Source organism: Fundulus heteroclitus, chromosome 21, assembly GCF_011125445.2.
Source record: "Fundulus heteroclitus isolate FHET01 chromosome 21, MU-UCD_Fhet_4.1, whole genome shotgun sequence".
Taxonomy (NCBI): Eukaryota; Metazoa; Chordata; class Actinopteri; order Cyprinodontiformes; family Fundulidae; genus Fundulus; species Fundulus heteroclitus.
The window spans coordinates 12,799,844-12,819,907 of NC_046381.1; the positions used below are offsets into that span (position 1 = coordinate 12,799,844).

At 36.8% G+C, this 20,064-nt stretch overlaps 1 long non-coding RNA gene across 1 annotated transcript; it reads right to left on the reverse strand.

The window, feature by feature from the left end:
* Positions 1 to 546: 546 nt before the first annotated feature.
* On the reverse strand, positions 547 to 10,598 carry LOC118556724. The gene is made up of 3 exons (XR_004927310.1): positions 10,446 to 10,598; positions 1,268 to 1,329; positions 547 to 1,154 (listed from the first exon to the last, which is right to left on the reverse strand). It is a non-coding gene; the product is annotated as an uncharacterized LOC118556724 (long non-coding RNA).
* Positions 10,599 to 20,064: the final 9,466 nt, after the last annotated feature.

The window sequence follows — 20,064 nt, forward strand, 5'->3', positions numbered from 1 at the left end:
ATGTTCCGTTTCTCTAACTGGAAGCCAGTAAGAGAAATGAAGCAGAAATAGAGCAGAATACAACATCATATATAAAGCCTGTGGAAGTAAAAATTCAGTGCAACAAAGGACCGTTGAGTAAATGGCGGGTGTCCGTCAAAGGCGTGTGCTGTTCTGATTTTAACCACAAGGGTGTCATTAATACTACTGTTCCTTTAAGTAACATGTCTCATCTTCCTTTCACTTCACAATTATAAGATACCTGATGTTGGTTTATAAACACATTTAAATAAGTTGAAATTTGTGTTTTTAATTTGACAAAATTGGAGCAAGGACATCCCTTCTCATATGTTGATGGAGTATAACACTTAAAACAACAGCATGAAAATAATTTACAAAATAAACCACATAAAAACTGTGATATTAATATCCAAAAGACATGGTGGTATCAACTATAGAAGTGTAAAACACGATTTATAAATATTCTCTAGTAAAGACTAATACAAATTCCCTCCATGTTCCCCCCCCCCCCCCCCTTCTTCTCCCCCTGGCCTCACTCTTGAAATCTTTTTTCCCCGATCCTATAAATTTCAAACTTTGCCTACCTAATTTTTGCAGCATATTTCCTTGCCACAGGAGGTGGTTATGACAAATTAGAAGGCTACAAATGCTCTGATGGTGTAAAGGCTCCAGCTGTCACCGGGGAGATGGTGATCAGGTTTCCAAGCTGCATGGTCTCTTGGCGCCACAAAGAGTTCCATATGGTCATCCAAATGCTGCACCTAAATCTGCTCCCAATCTCCATGCTGGAGCTGAGTGCTTCCACTGAATTAGTGACAAGGGCTTCGAAAACATGTGAGGCAACAGACAACAAAATCAGACAACTGTTCACATTTCATGATATTTTTTTTCATAGGATGCAAAAAGTAAGATTGCGTAACCACTTTTGGTTCTACTGTACCAAAGCAAAAACAGAGGTATAACATGTCCCTTTTCTGTCTACAAAGAGGAATACTGTGTTAATTTTTATGCAGGCAGGATGTTTCAAGAGTGCAAAAAACTTGTTGTGACATGTTCCTTACCAAATCTGTCATTCCGTTTCTTAGAACATCTCCCCCATCACATCTCATGCGTCTGTCATTGCCGGGCAGCAAAGATGCAGGAGGATTGCTGATCTATAATTAACCAGTGGGTCGGTGTTGATGTCATTGACACAGCATGGTAGAAGAAGGTGGCAGTGCCAAGGCACCTGTTGTTGTCAAGCGTGGCATCTGATGTCATTACCTACCCAGCCGGAGTGTCGATGTCCCTGCTGGGCTGCGAACTGTCCAAGCTAGCAGCAACACTCACCTTTCACACATAGAGGAAAAAAAACAGAGACACACAAACATCATCCACTGTCATCTTGTCCTTTACATAACCAGCTCTGATGGCCCTAACACCTAGAGGGCAGAAATCTGCAAGGAGTTTCAATTACGGTAATGATATTTTGATGATAGACAGTTCACTTATGCAACTACATCACTATGTAGCAATACAGTCTGATGGAGCAATATTCAGCATGGTGAAACATAGAATAAGAGTTCAAAGACAGCACTTTGGGAATGTTAAAAGTCTTACAGGTCAAGCAGAAAGTGGATTTTACAAACATTGGGCAGAAAAAGTGACTAACCTAATCTAACTCCATCCCATTTTGGAAAGAGCAGTTCTTATTTCTAGGAATTTGTTGGCCAAATTTATTAGATACCCAAAACATTGAAAACCCAGTGTCCAGACAGGAAGCAGAATCGTAGTTAAACACACCTCTCTGCTTCTGTACTTCAACTTCTTTATTGTTACCCAACCATTACTCCATTGTGATAGTGCTTTGCCCACAGCCGAAATCAAATAAATTAAAAAGAAGTCTAAAAAGAGTAAATCATTAAAATCTGAAAATTGGTGAACTAATATGACTCATTGATATATTTTGTCTCAAAAACCTTGCTGCAGCAAGAGCATTATGTAAGTATAATTGTAAATATTTTGTTTTAGAGTAATCAAAATACAGTGTGATGAGGAGGAGGGGTAGCAATTATATTTCAGTCCAGTTTATCTCAGGCTTATTAGAAGCTACAATTATTTTTAATATTGAACTCTTAATTTTCCTCATTCAAATTGCAAAGCACTAAAACCATTACTTTCTGTTATTTTTTGTTTGTTTTGTTTTGTTTTCCCCACCAGGCTGTTACTCTAAATTTTTAGATCTGATTTAGTGTTAAATACTGATTTGGTCATTATAGTGGAGGATTTTAACATTCATGTTGACACTGAATGTGCTAGCATAAATGAGGTATTTAATATCATCTTAAACAAGATTGACTTTGCTCAAAATATTTGCAGATGCACCCACTTTTGTCTCCATACTCTGGACCTTGTGCTGATATATTGCTTTGAGTGTGAAGAACTTATTTTCCTCATATTTCCTCATAACTCTGTCTGTCAAAAAGCATCAGTCAAAAGTAATGAATAATTACCTTCAAAAAGGCATTTATTTATAGGAGGTTGGCACTCTATTTCAATTCAGAGTTGTGTACATTAAAGTACAATACTAGTATTGTAGAGAAAATGGTGCTCTAGACATCTAGAAGAGTCCTTATGTAATTTGGAAAAATGGGTCACTAGTGTAAAAAACGTTCACAAAGTTAGAAAAGTGTGTTTTTCATAATTAATAGAGAAGAATAGGAATAATCAAATGTTTCTTTTTAATACAGGTACCAAACTTACACAGGGTTATAGCTCTGTTGAGCCACATATACCCTCAGCTCTCAGTAACACTAAATCAATAATGACTTTAAGGAATGTTTTGTAAATACAATTGATTATATTAACAATAAAAGCATTGAGCTTAATTATAAATCTTCAACTTATATGTTAGACCCCACGCATTCGCTTTCATTACTGTAACCATTTTAGATACAATGATTCTATCCTTAGTAAATTGTTATGCACCACAGACTTTTGAGATAGCTTTAATCAAAAGCTTTACTTAAGAAACATTATTTTGATCAGAGTGACTTAATACATTACAGACCTTTCAAATCTTCCTTTCCTATTTAAAATTCTTGAGAAAATAGTTGATAATCAAGTGTGTAAACATTTACACAGTAATAACCTGTTGGAAGAGTTTCAGTTAGGCTTCAGAGTTTAGAAGTGCACTAAAAAGGTATTTGTGAAAGTCACTACCAATATTCTCACAGCCTCAGATAATGGACTCATGTCTGTACTTCTCCGGTTAGATCTCAGTGCTGCACTTGATACAGTTGATCACAATATTCTCCCTGAAGTTTTGAACTTGCCTTTAGTATATATAATTTCACAGCCCAAACTCAGCTCCCATCCAGACGAAGCTGGGTGTGAGTGTATGCAACAAGCTTCTAGGTCGGTTAGGGGGTCCCATCACAACAAAGCGGCCACGAAACCAACTACATAACCGGTTAAGCACTGACACGTTTGCGCACGCGGGCCTACAGAGAATTGCGCGGGCCTACATAGCTTGCACTGCCTTGCCAACAACACCAAAAATGGCGAATTCCATTGCCACACTCACAAATGCACATCAGAGCATTGTACTACATTCATTTATTGAGGTTTGTTTGACCTATGTTATATCTGTGTGTTTCTTACCCAAGGAACTTTAGTACATATATTACATCTGAGTTTTCTGGTTCAAACCAAAGTGAAAAGAAATAATGTGTCTACCTTAATATTCTTACTCTTTTATGAATCACCATTGCAGATCTATGCATGCCCGGATCAAAAGGGATTCTATCCATAGACTTTGATGGTAAATTTTTTTGTTTTATTTTAATAACCCAAACTGTGAGGCTAACAAATCCCATACTGTAATATGGTCAGTTTTTTTTAGGAATAGGATTCTCTCCAGACAAGCAATAAAGACACAGCAGTGCCTCATGCTATTGATTTAGCTTCATAATAATCAAGGGCGTCTTTATTAACTGAGGCTGGTTGGAAGAACTCACTCTCTCTCTTTCTCTTATGCATGCACGCACACGCGTGCGCACACACACACACACATACACACACACACACACACCTCTGTATGAGGAAAAATTACATATCACAGTATGTGAAATGTATGTTTCTGGTTCTGGTTTAATCAGCACAAAGACATTTGATTTTTAATATTGAATTGGGTTTGCTATGTAGTTGGTATATTTCCGTTCTTAAGTTGTTAAGTTGTAATATAAAATTGATAAGGACACTCAATCAAAGGGACTAGAATCATCTAGTTCTTTATTTAAGACTCCCATGACTGTCTTGTAAAAAAAGGATGGTAAACTTTTTGAAGCAGTATTCTAGAAAAACATGATAAACAATTCATGCCGTTCACGTAAGTCTTTTTATCTTGGGTTGTAATTTCAGTTGAACGCAGTTTACTTGTATCGCACCAATTTACACACGTTAGATAGACACTGAAGAAAATCAACTGTAATTGATGTCTATAAATATAATGTACCACTGAGTCAGTATGATACAGTCCAATGAGACACACCGATTTAAATTCAATGATACATTCAAATTTCTTTAAACAAAGTGGTCCAATTCAGTTTCCTTTTCCAAATGGTAAAATGTAATATATCAACTAGCAATCAGTCATCGTGAGCAAGCACTTGGCAATAGTGGAAATGAGCAACTTACTTTTACCAAGAGGTGACCTCCAGGTCTTTCAGTTGCTTTAAACACTGACAACCAATCAAGAACATGAGAGAGAACATGAAGTCATTTGCTGCAGTAGCTCAGATGGTAGTCCCCTCCCAGAACGAGACAAAAACAGAAACACTAGGCCAGATGTGGCTTCTACAGAGAGAAAAAAGAGAGAACATGAAGTTAATGGCTGATAAAAACTGCCTAATACAAACTTAGAGAGCACTAATTGAGAAAAAGTGGGTAGTATACCCTCAAGCAATTTAAGGCTAAGATGTTTCACTTAAATATAGCTCAGATAACCTTAGCAATGGAAAAGTTTTAAGCCTAGTCTTTAAGGTAGACAGGATGTCTTCAGATGCAACAACAAAAAAAAAAACTGTGAACTGGGAGAGAAGCAATCTTAAGGATTAAAACATTTACTTCCTATTGTACTTTTAGGAACTGCTTGTAAAATTTGCATACTTGGGTCAAAGTAATCTTATTTTTTTTTTAAAAAGCAAAGTGTTAAGGTTATTTCAAATATGGAGAGAAAAAGTTTTAAATCAATGAAATTTGTTGATATTGAAAGACAAAAAAAATCATATGCATCATCAATATGGGTGCAAAATCAATTTATCTGATCATGATGTACGTTTAATTGCAACAAGCTTAATTTAGAATAGAAGTGCTCAAACATGTGCAGAGTCCTCAAATATCCCTAAAAACAACAGAATGAAGGGTGTTTATTTTATGTTATTGAGAAATCATATGCAAAAACACTGTAAATGTACAACAAATACATTAACAAACAAATGTGGAAGTGTGTATGTTCTGTTTCTTCTAAGGACACAGAATGGACCTGCACCATGTTTCTAAGAATGGTTTAGACGTTACTGCTCTAGCCAATAAAACTACAGGCTCGGCAACCCATTCTGTCGGTCTTCCTGTGTTACTGGGTGAGTGACATAGGGCACACAGTCAGGGCAGTTTGCCTCATTCCGAATAACATCGTCGGAACAAGACAGACGCAGTTAGGATTAACGATGGGCATAAACCACCCGTCTCATTCAGAATACAGTTTCATTCTGATTGAGCTTAATCTGATCTCGATATTTTAATTGGTGTGTTTATGACACATTTTATTCCGATCGGCCCTTTATTTCAATTACTTTTATCCATGCAAATATAGCATAATGATTGTTTACACAGCAAGTGCATGTAGAAGGTCATATACCACCAGTAATCATGCTGTGTAACTGAGACCAGAATGTTAAGCAGGTTATTATCAGCGTGACTGTAATATAACAAAATAAAAAGGTAAAAACAGAGTTTTTTAATACTATTTTATTGATTTTTACATGGCTTTACTTTTTCTGTCACACAGTAACAGCTTCTCTGAAAAAACTGCCCTATTTAAATGCAACAACTGTCTAAATGTTTATTATTTAACATTCACATAAACCACTATGATGTCTCTGAAACTAGATTTGTTTCTAAGTCAGTAAAAGTTAAGATTGGACCCTTCTGGACTTAATTTTAGCATCAGCCTCTTGGTCAAAACTATCTGGATTTATTCTAAATGAAGATGCAAAGCTGCAGTGAAGATGCTACTTATAAACTAAATATTTAACCAAAATTTGATTTCAGAAATCCTTAACTATCCCCGTTTGAGTTATATTAAAACACAGGAAGTACTTTAGTATTAGAAGAAATGTAAATATGACTTCATGGAAAATTTGTCTCATAACTTTCTGGTTTCCCTTGGCAATCGTGTAGTGCACCACTACGCAGTGTAGGATTTCTTCAGGGAGCTGGCAGCCTTTTCATTAATTTCCCATTGAGGGAAAATCCTGAGTCCCCTGTGCCTGCATGTCAATGGCTGTCAAGGATGAGGGATTTGAGTAAATTTCCCTTCAGTAATGGGAATATTATAAACCCCAGAGACAGACAGACATTCAGACAAGGAGAGTAGCAGGAAATGTCTTAATCTCCATTGACTCTCCTTTGGCACAGATGCTTATGACAAGAACATGTGCATGTACCAACCAACTCACGCATGCCTGCACGCATGTATATGTACATCTGGATCGTGTTGCAGTGGCTGTACAGGCTGTTGGATGTGCAGAATAAGTGACAGTGTGTGGGTGAGAGCAGGGCTCCAGTGCACCATGGTGTGGCCTCTCCATCACTGTTTCTGCTGGCTTGACAGGGCCTGGCTCTGGGGCCCATCAGGGTCTTGTTGAGTGCACTCAAACTGTGCACTGCTGAGGAAAGGATTTTGTATCCTCATAATGAATTACTCATTCACATCACCTGTCCAAGTGGATTCTGTTGACCAACAGACTCCAGCATGGATGTTGACGGTAATCGTGCAGTCTCAGACAGGCTCATATGCACATGAGATGCTCAGAGTGTGTTTGATGCTAATATTCAATAGTAATTTTCTGCACGCCCATGTTTCAAGTATGACTACCAAATGACATTGAGCCGTGTGTCGCAAAAGTGTCTTTTTGATTCATATTATCACAACAACAAAATTCAATGTACTTAGGGGGATTTTTATGTTATAGAACAACACAGAATAGCACATATCTCTAAAGTTGAAGGAAAGGGGGGCTGGGGCGTCTGGGGCTCAAAAGCTCAAATTAAGACCACATGTAATTGCCCTTTATCTTCACAATTATACCCTACTTTATGTTGGTCTGTCATTCACAATTCCAATACAACACCATGAGGATCTTGGTTTTATTGTTTCAAAATATATAAAATAGTGTGAGTGTACGGATACTTACAAGTCACTGAATTCGAAGGTTAAAAAAACACACAAGATATGTTTCAAATAAGCAGTATTTTCCCTGTGTTATTTTAATCATTATGTTGGAAGAAACACCTTCTACAAAAGGTGTATTTTCAGTCTCCGGATGTCTGGTAACCCAGCTTTATTCTCTAACTAAAAAGGTCACAAGCCTCCGTCATTTACTTTTAATTCGGATGGAGAGAGGCTGCCGGTTTCATGCTGCTGGACACCTGCAGACACCGGTCAGGGCTGCGCCCCTAATCAGCCTAATACATATGTGTCACATCCAATGACCCATGGGCTCTGTTCGTAATAAAGGTCACTGGATGAGAGATTCTCTGTCCCTCCAGGTCCTTCTTAATGTGGAGGCACTGTAGCTTTCCCAAGCAAGTGCTCACTGCTGACTGATTTTACGGCATGAACTCATTATGCACACATCTCAGCTGCTATCAAAGGACAACTTTGGTAAAGATGATCATTTTTGTGTGTGTGTGTGTGTGTGTATGTCCAACAAATTATATGAGAAGATCAAAACAACAATGGCCCCAGACATTTTTTTTCCAATGGAAAGAATTGTTTTCTTTTCTTTTTGTAACACAAGAACCTTAATTTACATTCAGGAAAGATGATTTAATTAGATTTCAACAAAATGTGGTATGTTTAAATTCAACTCAATAAACTAAATAAGGGGATTGTGAATGTGTAGTGGTTTTCTAATGAACAATAGTTTAAATACAGTCCAGTGGGAGGTTCTCATATAGTCCTCATTTGCATGAATCATATCATTATGTTTTTTTGTTATTTTTCATTTGAACACTTAAATAAAAAAATAAAAAAATTATACAACATACAAGCTATACATATGGGCTCAAATATAAACACACACATGTATTTGGTGACATTTCCGAAGTTGCTGAGAAACTGCACACTCTTTGTAGCCATCAAATAGCTTCTGGCTGCATTACCACTCTTCTTGTGGTTTGGAAAACCCAGCTGTGTTCAAGTTTCGATTCTCAGAATCTCCCATTATTTTGTCCTCTGTGAAACCCTCCAGCACCTCTGGCAGGTGCAGAACAACCCCACACCATGATGCTGCCCCCTACGAGCTTGGCTGATGGTGAAGGCTGCCCTGGTAAGATTTCCACAACGCTTCTTCCTTTCGTTTTGTCCAGAAAGCCAGGCCTTTGTCTTGTCTGAACATAAGAATTTTGTTCTTTTAGCTTGTATGTATATATATATATATATATATATATATATATATATATATATATATATATATATATATATATATTTATTTATTTATTTATTTTTTTTAATTTTTTTTTTTTTTGACCCTCTGTTGATTAGAGAATTTTATTTAAACTTGTACATCCAATAGTTATTTTCACAGTTGTTTTATTATGTAATCCTTCCACCCTTGAAAAAGAACAGTTTGTCTTTCTGTTCATATTGGTGCTGCAGAGTATGCAAACAAAAAACAAGTTTCACACTAAAAATCTTTTCTTTTTTTTAACTCTTGAGCTTTGGGGGGGGGGGGTAGATATACCGGTATTGTGTCCTTTTAAGGTTATTTCTAACTCAGCAATAAAAAGCAATGTATAGAGGTTTAATACCAGTGTTCTCCAGTGTGATCTGTTTAGAATCGCATAGAAAAATCCTGTATGTTGCCACAGTGGGGAAATACAGGTCATCCAGCATCAACGTAACAGACAAACTTCTTGAAGAAAGTTTGTACGTTCATCAAAAACCTGCTGTATCAAATCCTATATATGTCTTCTACTGTCTTGTGAAACGTTCAGGATGCCTTTATGGACCTTATAAGAAGTAGAGTTGATGTATGGTACACTTTTTTGAAAAGGTAACAGGAAGTATAAGTGAATGTTGAATTATGAAAATGTGCATTTGATTTGTGTGTTTTTTTAGTTGTATTTTATGAGTTAGAGTATGGGTCGAATTTTCTGTGAATCTCTGAGTATTCCCTATACTTTTGTTAAAGGAAAATACTGCTCAAATTATGTTTTTCCCCTATTATTCCTCCTATTAAACTTCAAAAAGGTTATACATGTTCGCCGTCTTTGATTTTATCATATCTTCCTTAGAGTAGATTGTCAGGGTCTGCAAAACTCTATTTGCACAATGTTAAGAGCAATGTGTTCATTTTGTCCTTAGACAGATACTGTACATCATTTTCAAGAAAAGCTGAAATGCATTTGCTTGTAAATAATAGCCAAAGAGGTCAGCTATTGATCTGCAGCTAAAGGGGACCTTAGGGGCATGTTAGAAAGCCCCATTGTTGCTTGTCAATGATCCCTTCATGGCCTTGAACTCGACAAGTCCCCTGCTATAAATCAAGGTTAAACTAGTCCTCTAATAGCAAATCAATGAGGGTCAATAGATATCATAATGTGATTATAATTCAGTCAAGTAAACCATTAATCAAAACTTAAATGGGCTTTCCGGGAGAAAACTGCAGTTTCTTTTCTTCTTTTTGTTACAGTTGTATTTTGATGGAGAGTGTTTTTTTTTTCCCAGTTCGCTGTTTTTACTCTCTTGTAAAATGGCAAGGTCTTCCATTAGTTTAACTGAGGAGGTTGCTGAGATTTTAGAAAACAATGTAGAAGTTATATTGAGATAACCTTTAAACAAGAGCAGATATTTCACCCGCATTAAGATTACCCCGAGAGCAACCCACTTGTTATTTGGCTCTAAGCCTCCTCTATCAATGTGCGTCCACGCATTTGAATGCAGCATCAGTCAGGGCCGTCTGCGATGCAGCTAAATGGAGCGCGGGGACATATCCATCCAGCTATAACCTTTGCAGTACTGATATTTATGATAAAGACCATTAGGCATTTGTGAGTTGCTTGCGCAAGGGCTTTAAGGCTAACAACGCTCGTGAAGCAAGGCGCCATCCAGGGGTTTACATGGTCGCCAGTGTCATCTGTCTGTGATGCAGCGGAGCCTCTGATGGAGGCAACGTTACCTGGGGAATTTCAGTGGGGTGATGATGCAAACGCTGTCTGCAAAACCCGCTGCTGTGGAAGCACAGGTGGGTAATAGGAGAGAGGAATGTTGTTTTTTTCTTTCCTCTCCTGTGTTGCGCTCATCCACAGGCTTCATGCTGACTGGACACTTCTGTCTGGCCCACACTACAGAAAGGTGAAACAAGAGGACAGCCTGAGCTCTGGAGTTGAATGTGCTTTGGAGCGGCGTAATTAGTGTGTGGGAATAGCAATCTCAAACCGCCAAGTGATCTCAGTACTTTTTGCCAAATTGCATCTTTCCTTATACCCTTGAAGGAAAAAAAACAACTTATATTTTAATTTTATGACTTTATTATGAAATTAAGTATAGAGATTAATACGAGGTTTCTTCTAATAAAAGTTGTAAAAACGTGGCAAGCATTTGCATTAGCTTTAATAACTGGATGTTCACTTACCAGCAAGACAATGACCCTAAATATACAGAACCTATGATGGAATTATTTAGTTTAAAGCCTGCTTGTGTTAGAATGACAAAAAAAAGTCGAAAGCTAAATCCAACTGAGAAGCTGCAGCAACACCAGAAAGTTGTTGTTCACACATGCTCTCTCATCTTATCTGACTGAGCTTGAGATAGTTTCGAAAGAGAGAAAGGGAGTCCTTCTGGCTGCTCCCTTATTCAGGGGTCACCACAGCAAGTCGCTACAAAATGCACACCCACTCAGCAGAGTTTTTGCACCCGATGTCATTCCTGTGCATCCCGGATTCATACCTAGGTCCCCCATATCAAAGAGGCTGACACCACAGAGGGGCTATATTATGCAAAGAATAATTGGAAAAATGTTTCTGCTTGTGCAAAGGTGGTAGAGACTTATCTCAGATCCAATTACAGCAAAAAATACGTGAGAAAGTCAAATGGGTATGAATACTTTGTACTACATTGTAAGTCAATATATTGTTTGACCACCGTACTCGGAGATATGGGTATGCAGAATATTCCTTTAAAGCATGAGTATTTCAGGCAGCATCAAAGGAATCTAAATCCAGCTTCACAGATTGCGGGTCTCAATGCTAATGTGCAAAACATGAAAATCCAAAAACCAAATAGAAAGTGTCCTATCAAATGCCATCAGCAGGGAATCCCTGGTTCTTATTTTGCATATTCATGGGACATCTAGATTGTCGCCAACAACATTGTCCTTTGATTGCACGTGATAAAAGACTATCTCATTTCACTCTTGTCCACCTTTCTAGACTATTCGGCCAACCCTCTGGACTCTGATTTGGCAAAATGTAATTGTAATTTATCATTTTTTTTCTGCCCGAGGCAAAAAATCTCTCAAGCCTGGGGCTGTTTGAAAAGCAGTTGGACACAAAGGCAGACCCTGGGAACTTTGCCCATGCAGTCAATCAGCACGACACCCCAGAGTGCTCACACCCCAAAGTCACTTGATTTTTTTTTCTTTTTTTTTTTTTGTATTAAACAACTTCTGGTTTTCCTTTAGATAATGAAACCGTGTTACTGGTATTAAGGGGGCTTTGTCTTTAATTGTTTTTGTCTTTGTTTTTTGGAGATGGTTGGTGATACACACAGCCTTTACGGTCAGAGGCTGGGCACTGGAGCAGACATCAAAGAGCGGCAGAGGTCTGTAACGGTGAATGCAGCTGGTGTCCGCTGGACAGAGCTTGAGGAAGCGTTTCAGCTGCTCGATAATAAAGATGCACGGGGGAAGGCAGCTTCTTCAAAGCTCAGTCACAAGCAAACAAAGACAAAAAAAAAAAAAAAAAAAAGCAATGTTCTTGGAATATTGTTTTCAGCACCATGATATCATGCAGCTTCTGCAGACAAATCATGAAATCCTGCTGTGTTTCTCCCCTTTCTTCATCTCCTGTTTGCCTAATTTCTCCTATAATGGGTCTTTGAGTGACTCCGAATGTGTCACTACATCTTTGCTTATGTGTTTTTGTGACAGTTTTGGTAGCTTCTGTGCAAATGCAGCCCTTATATTTTTAATATTCTGCAGGAGCTTTCCTGAAAGTGCCTCTAAGTGTGAACTGAAACATGCTGGGGGATTTAGGTGCAGTGTTTTGACAAGTCCACAAGATTAATACAACTCACTCTTTTGGTGATAAAAAAAACTATTCAATAAAAAATGTATAGACGTATTAAAGGCAAGTGCTAATATGTGCATCGTCTCAATATGAGTAAAAAAAATAAATAAACATACACAAGAACAGCTATCTCTGAGACTTATTGTGTCTCAGTTCTATCGATGGCTCATGGATCCATATCAGATTCTCACAGTAAAACCTTGAGTAAAAATGTAATGGTTTCACATTACTGTGTTATTTAGAAAAATATAAAATACACACACATTCAAAAAAAATTCAACTAACCTGAAAAGCTACAGTCATTGACAACAATGAGTGGGGGAGGGTCAGAGTGGTGTTAATATGTGTTCTATTTGGAAAGAGAAAACTGCTCACCCAACAACTTTCTCTGGCCTCCCATTTAAAGGACTTTTCTGCTAGAATGATGAGACAAGTATCAGGGGTTGTTGAACCTTGATATATATACATGTATACACACACACAAAAAAAAATAAAAAAAAAATAAATATATATATATATATATATATATATATATATATATATATATATATATATATATATATATATATATATATATATATATATATTGCTGAGATTAATGAAGCAGTTGTTTGACTTATCTATTTATCAAAAACAAGTTCAATAGCATATACTATATTATTTGTATTATTAATCTTATCTTATTTGTAGTGTCAGTTTTAACAATCATACCAGGATTTTAGATTATATCCTCCATACAATTTGTACCTCCAGCTTGTTATTCTCATCATCATCATCATCATCATCATCATCATCATCATCAACACATAAAAGACCATATCATCTCACTCTTTTCACTCCTTCAAACCAACATCCACTCTTAATTACACATTTTCTGTACATTTTTCCCACTTTTTCTTTTTTTTTTTTTCCTTTCACATTGAAATTGAATCTTAATCGTTCTGTCTTATGGGAATAACTTTGTGTTGCTCTTGTTGGGTATGAAAAGTACTATGTTAAAAAAAACCTTATTGGTTGATCTACTTTTGTCACTATGAAATTATTTTGTTTACATAGGATGACACGAGAAAAGGCTGTAAAAGCATAAAAGTGGGATGCTGGTGGGCTGTGGAGAAGAGGTTCAGGTCTGACGTGGTCTAGACGGGTTTTTCAGTGCTCTGGCAGGAGAGTGGACAACTGAAGTTGATTGATAAGGTGATAGAGGACAAAACAAGTGTTTGCTCTGCAGGAATATAACAATTTAGAAATGAAGTGGCTAATTGTTTCTCCCAGTTGTCATCACACCTGCTCCTATTGCATCATTGTATTATTTTTTGAATAGATAATCTGAGAGGACACCTTTTCATTTGATTGTGGCCACAGTTCCGTAGTTGGCCTGTAGAGGGCACGCCAAAGCAGTAATCTCGGTCAAACTCAGTGTGCGTCCATGGACATACAATATTCTCAGTAGGAGGAAACACAGGGCGACTTTCATCTGTCTACAAAGGGAAGAAATGGTTTTGGTTGAGAGAAATGAACAACAAAATTGTAGCAGCATTTGTTTGCTGATTTTACAACATTTTGCAGTGACCGAAACAACTCTTGATTTAACACAAGACCGTATCATTTGAGTTAGGGTGTGAATTTATTGAAATTATGAAAGCTTGCATTAAAAGTGTAGTTCTGTCAAAATAACTCCTCCAATTAAACAAACCACTCATTAGAGTAACGTCTTTTTTTTTTTTTTTTTTTTCGAAATTCCTCAACGGGTTAGAGGTCCTGAATAAAACATGACTTATCTATTGCAATCACGTTAGTCGAGCCATTATTCATTGAACCATTTATTTATTACTCCATTCATCTACATAAATATTTAACTATGTCTTGGCATCTTTATGGACTGCTTGCTCTGCTGCTCAATTACAAGGAGCAGTGTCCTACCATGGCCATATGCCTTCTATCTGGTGACACTATATCTTCACAATTTATGGATCCCAACCAACAGCAATATCATTCTGCTCACTTTTATGTACATACAGATGTATTAATCTGGGCTTAATGACTGGCAACAATATGTTCCAGCATTTGCATCTAATAAAGCTACAACTGTATATATGTAATATGGTGTTAAATTAATTGAGCAATCATTTTTGTTGTTCATTAGACTAAATGGGTTTTGATATGTAGAATATGTGGGAATCTGAAAGACCCAGCTGGTTTATTCCTCACAGCCTATACATTCACACTACGTGCCATAAGCTCTTATATGTTTTTTCGTCGCCCTCCCACAATTAAAGCCCCTGCTTACCCCAACCGGAGGAGCATGGAAGCATGCAGGACCGAGGGGAAGCGAGGAACCGTAAACACTCACTATGGGTCCTTCTTCAAAGTGATGAACAACAACAAAAGCAGCACTGGTTGTCTGGTGAGAGACACGCACAAAAAAAAGGAAATTTGACCACCTGGGTACCCATCATTTTCCTCATGCCGTCTCTCAAGCATGACTATCAAGACCTGTCCCCTTTAACTTTGTATGTGACTGCTTCAAACCAAGACACGCATAGTTCTTCATTCCACTGCACTGCACAGGTTTGTCTGTTGATGCTTTTGAAAATTACTTATTTTTGAATGGTTAAAATAAAAGAAGATCTGTGAGACGTTATATACTGTAACAAAATCTCCATATGTACTAATAATAATGATAGCAGAAGAACAGCAAAAACAGGAGATGCAATTCTATTTTTTTATTTATGTTTCTATACTTTGCATCGTCGTACAGGTAACAGGTTTGTAAATGACATTTTACAAGCATGCGCTTAAAGATTTTCACAGACATTATTTCATATGTCCACTGCCTTAACTTAAACACTGCATTGTTTACATTAGTGCTATTAGAAAAACATCCGTACAAAAAACAGGGAAACCCAGTTTGGTTTCGTGTTTTATAATCAAAACAGTAACAAATAACAATAATAAATGACAAACAGCAATAACAAAAAAGCAAAGATCCTGGTTGCTACAGCCTTGAGAGGCACAGGAATGACCCAAAGGATTACATAAGATAGATACTACTAATACTGTAGAAATGTAGTTCTCCAATCAAAAACTCTGAGAGCCTTGCATTGCCACTGTACTGTGCTCTTATAATTTCATAGTGTAAAATCAATCGGATCTTATTTTATGTATGATAGACATATTTCACTATTATTCCTGAAAGGATTTTTTTTCACATAAACGTTCTGATTTTCAATCAATATTTAAATGTTTACTCATGATAGCTGCTAATAGTTCAGAGCTTTTTTTTTCTTTGCTTCATAACTTGGGACGAATAACAATCCACAACACCTTCATCGCTACTGCCTTTTATTTAACAAAAAAAGTGAGTAGTTTCATCATACATTAAGCATGCCAAATATGAAAACATAATCACTGTTAGGTTCAAGTGTATTTCCCTAAAATGTGAAGCAGAAGGTTATGAATGGAAGCATGAAGAAACAGCATGGCGGGTATGATAAAGCCTGTATTGGTGGTTCTTCTGCTTTTTACATTACTGCAATCAATGTTAAGATTTAATATTCGTACTGTCAAATAAATATTTGATAGACAAACATTTTCTTGTAGTTATATTCATTAGCCTAAAATGGAAGTTTTACATTGTACTTTAATGCAAAATTTAACTCAATCAGTTTCCACAACAAAATTTAGTTTTGGTGTCTCAAAAGAAGTTGTGGCACTTTAGAAATATTGCAAATATTCTTATGGCCCATAGAAAGAAAGGAAAACACTCAACTCCAGTAGTGAGCCTTGAGGGACACCATAAATAATTGTTACTCTCTCTTCTATTTTCTTTCTAACTGGTCCACCAAAATGATGAGCATTGGAGCTCTCTGACCATTGTATGTACACTTTTACACATACATTTTACCCAGCACTAAATAAACTAAAGATAGAAACCCAAAAAGGGTCAATGTCAGATTGAATTGTTAACCTAACACTCCTTAAACAGCAATAGCTTTTGGTTTACAGATCTTTTTAACTATCTTCACACCTGTTAAATATGTAAAAAGTTGAAAATTTGGAAAAAAGGCAACAAAGAAAAAAAGCCTTGCCTTCAGTTCCAGTCCATTTATTTAGCAAGGGTGGAAAACTCCAAAGTTAAGAAAAAAGTGTTTCTAGCGAAACCTCTTGTGTAACAATTATTGACACTCCTAATCCTTTATATAAAATAAAGATATTTTAAGCCCTTTTTATAATTCAGGATTTATTTCTTAAACTGATCAGTGTCCAAGAAGTTTGATTTACACGCAAATAAGCACTTCTTTCACTTCTTTCTTCAAAATGGGAATGTCAAGAAAGTGTGAGAAGCAAGTGATGCCGGTGTGTATTGACCGTCATGTGTACAAAAATGAAATTGCATCAATAAAACATTTCATTCCTTCAGTGCTATATTATTAACAGTCAGCGAAACAAATAATCTAAAACAACCAAATATGAAACAGACAGGACTGAACAAGGGCGTGTGTTTAATGTTGCCACTATGCACATAAGCAAAAGCTTACTGTTGGTGAACTGAAGCAAACACTGCCACCTTAGACTCACCATGTCCCTGTAATCATTTATTTCAAGGCTTTTGTAAGACATTTTACCAGGGTGAAAATAATTATGGAGGATGCTGTACATAGTAGCAAACCAAAGATTTGACGTAACATCTAACAAATAAGGAAGGAAAACTCCCATTCTTACAATCTTTAAAAGTAATATCATTAATTACATCTATATTCAAGGGAAATTATTAAAATGCCATAGTGTCCTATCCCTAACAACAACAACAAAAAAAGAAAAAAGAAAAAAAAAGAAGCTGAATCTCCTCCTGTGGCCTTTTAGAGTGCACATTGCTGATTTAAATTGCAAGACTCTACAAATCAGCAGCAAATCAAACATATCCACCCTCACATATTACCCACCCCTGGATTCCTAAAATAATCTTTTTGTCAATTACAATCAAAAAGCACCCACTGTTGGCTCCCCCATCCACGTGTGTCTTTCTTTTCTTTTTCTCCATGTACTATGTACAGATCACAGAACAGTATATTTTCTCTGTTTGTGTGAAATTCCTAGCCTATAATAATTTAATTAACGCGAGGGCCAATCATCTCTATTGTGAACACAGTCATTTTGAGTGATATTTTCCATTTCAAATGAAAAGGCACACTATCCATTTCTTGTTTTCAGAGTATATTCTTTATATTGAAAAAAAAAACAATTTTACAGCTCAAATTAAAGTGTTCAGCTTATGACTAAAAAAGAAAGCACTGCATTTAAAATCAGGTTGTCAAATTGTTTTATGTTGAAAAGCCCTACAGTTCAACCTAAGGGAACTGAATTAGTGTGAGCAAAAAGTCCTTCAACGTGTGCTTACAATACAAAAAGTTTTTGATCACTCCATTAAAAGGTGATGAAATTTGTAAATCGGGATACATTTTTTTTTAACTTTATTTTAGAAATCAACAGATGTGTAACAAGATATTGAGTCATAGGTTCTTGAAATATATATTACTTTTCCTGTCATTTCACATCTGTTTCACGAGACACTTTCCAGTTCCTATTAGATTTGAATTCACATGGTGCCTGAATATAATAGTTGGTGTTTTAGGGTATATTCACAATATCCCTGTTTAGTCCCCTTTAATCGGACTCTGTGCGAGTGTAAATGTGAAATCAAACTATAATGCGGACCAAAAAAGTAAACTTGGGTCTGCTTTAAAACCTCGGTCTCGGTTCTTTCGAACTGAACTCTGGGGCGGTTCGAATACATAGTAATGCCAAGCGGACCGGAGGCTTCTGCAAAAACAGGAAGCAGACTACGGCGCAGGGCAATCTGGGTAAATACGATTGTAATTAAGCAATAATACTAATGAAGTAACTCATATATTGTAAATACCTTGCACAACATCTGTGTAAGCGTGACATCAGTTAATTGAAGTTGTATATGTCCCTGCTGGGTCACCGCCACCTCACACAGAGCCATCTCACCCACCAACAGAGACTGGTATATGTTACACACTTGTGTAACATATACCAGTCTCTGTTGTCCTTTGACTCATCTTCCACTCAGGCTGACCCCACTGTTGAATTTTGCTTGTCTGGCACACTGGCCAAAAGACAGCATTGCAATCGCACGGCTAAAATCTTTATCTATTTATCCATTTTGTTTACGTTTTCCCAGTATAGGAATGTGTTGTGTGTTGCTAACCAACCTCTTTTCTTCTGTGTTTCTTGGTGCAGCTTCACCACAGTGCCACTACAGGTGAGGGGTTGAACAGGTTGGTCATAAGGTTTGGTTTGTTTGACAAAGTGCAGCATGACAGCAAACCACACCAGCTCAAAATTTGCAATTTGCAAGTCTACCGGATTATCAGGTGTGGAAACGACTTCAAGTTTCACATCCTGTATCCATCATGATCCATCAGTATTTGCATTTTGTGTGTGTTTTCTGAAAATTTTTGGGTTCTTAATTTGTCATTAGGTTCTTTCGCATTAGTGAATTCCTTTATGTTTAGTTTCTTATTTCTTGTCCTCTTTCCTTATGTGCGCTTTGGTTTGTTTTCTTATGCTAGTTTCAAGCTCTATCCCATTTGATTTGTAGCTCACGCTTCCTGTGTGTTGTCTCTGTTAATTAGTTTCGATGTCTCAGTTCACCTGCTCAGTTTTCTCTTGCAGCTGTTTTATATTTCCCTGATTAGGATCACGTGGTTCCTACATCATAACGCAGGACCAACAGTATTTATTGCTGACTCTGTAGCTTAATTAGGGAGTCCAAGAATGTCTCAACAGTACTTAGTACCCGGGGCCGTTCTGTTTTGGGCACACCTCCATGTTTTTCAGCACGGAAGTACAACTTCTGTGATTTTTCCAGGAAATTTGACAACTCTGAGCATGTCAAGAGGGCTTCTGGATTAAGCCTGGTGCATGTGAATACATCATGATCGGATTGATTGATTTTGTGCACATATTAACAATAAAATTGTATTATTTATTCTTTTTAATCCGAACACATTTAATGTGACGGTAAGATGCAACTTACTGTGCAGTTGCATGAATGTATCACACAAAACATTCCATGAAAAGTTAAAAAGGTGTGCAAATAGTCATTAGCAAAAATTGAAATCGATGTTTAAATCTATATTTAAACATAGCCACTGATCACATCTCTGTATTTAAGCCTTTACTTGTTGTATTTTCTTCATGCCTAGCTTACATTTTTTGTTCTTTGTTTATATCAAATAAACAAAGAACATAAGCATGTTTCCCTCATACTCCTGTCTGCATTTTGGTCCGGGTCAGACCTCACAAAACACAAAAGTATCTGTGTTTAAGACTCTTTTATTCTGAAGTAAAAAAGAATGTAGTGTTTGAACTGGATTTCATCACCTTGATTTCTGATTGGTTACATGTCACATTCAATAGGCGTTGTACTTTTTGACCTTGGGGAACACCCCACATGCTAGAATATCGGGAAAAGACAATCCA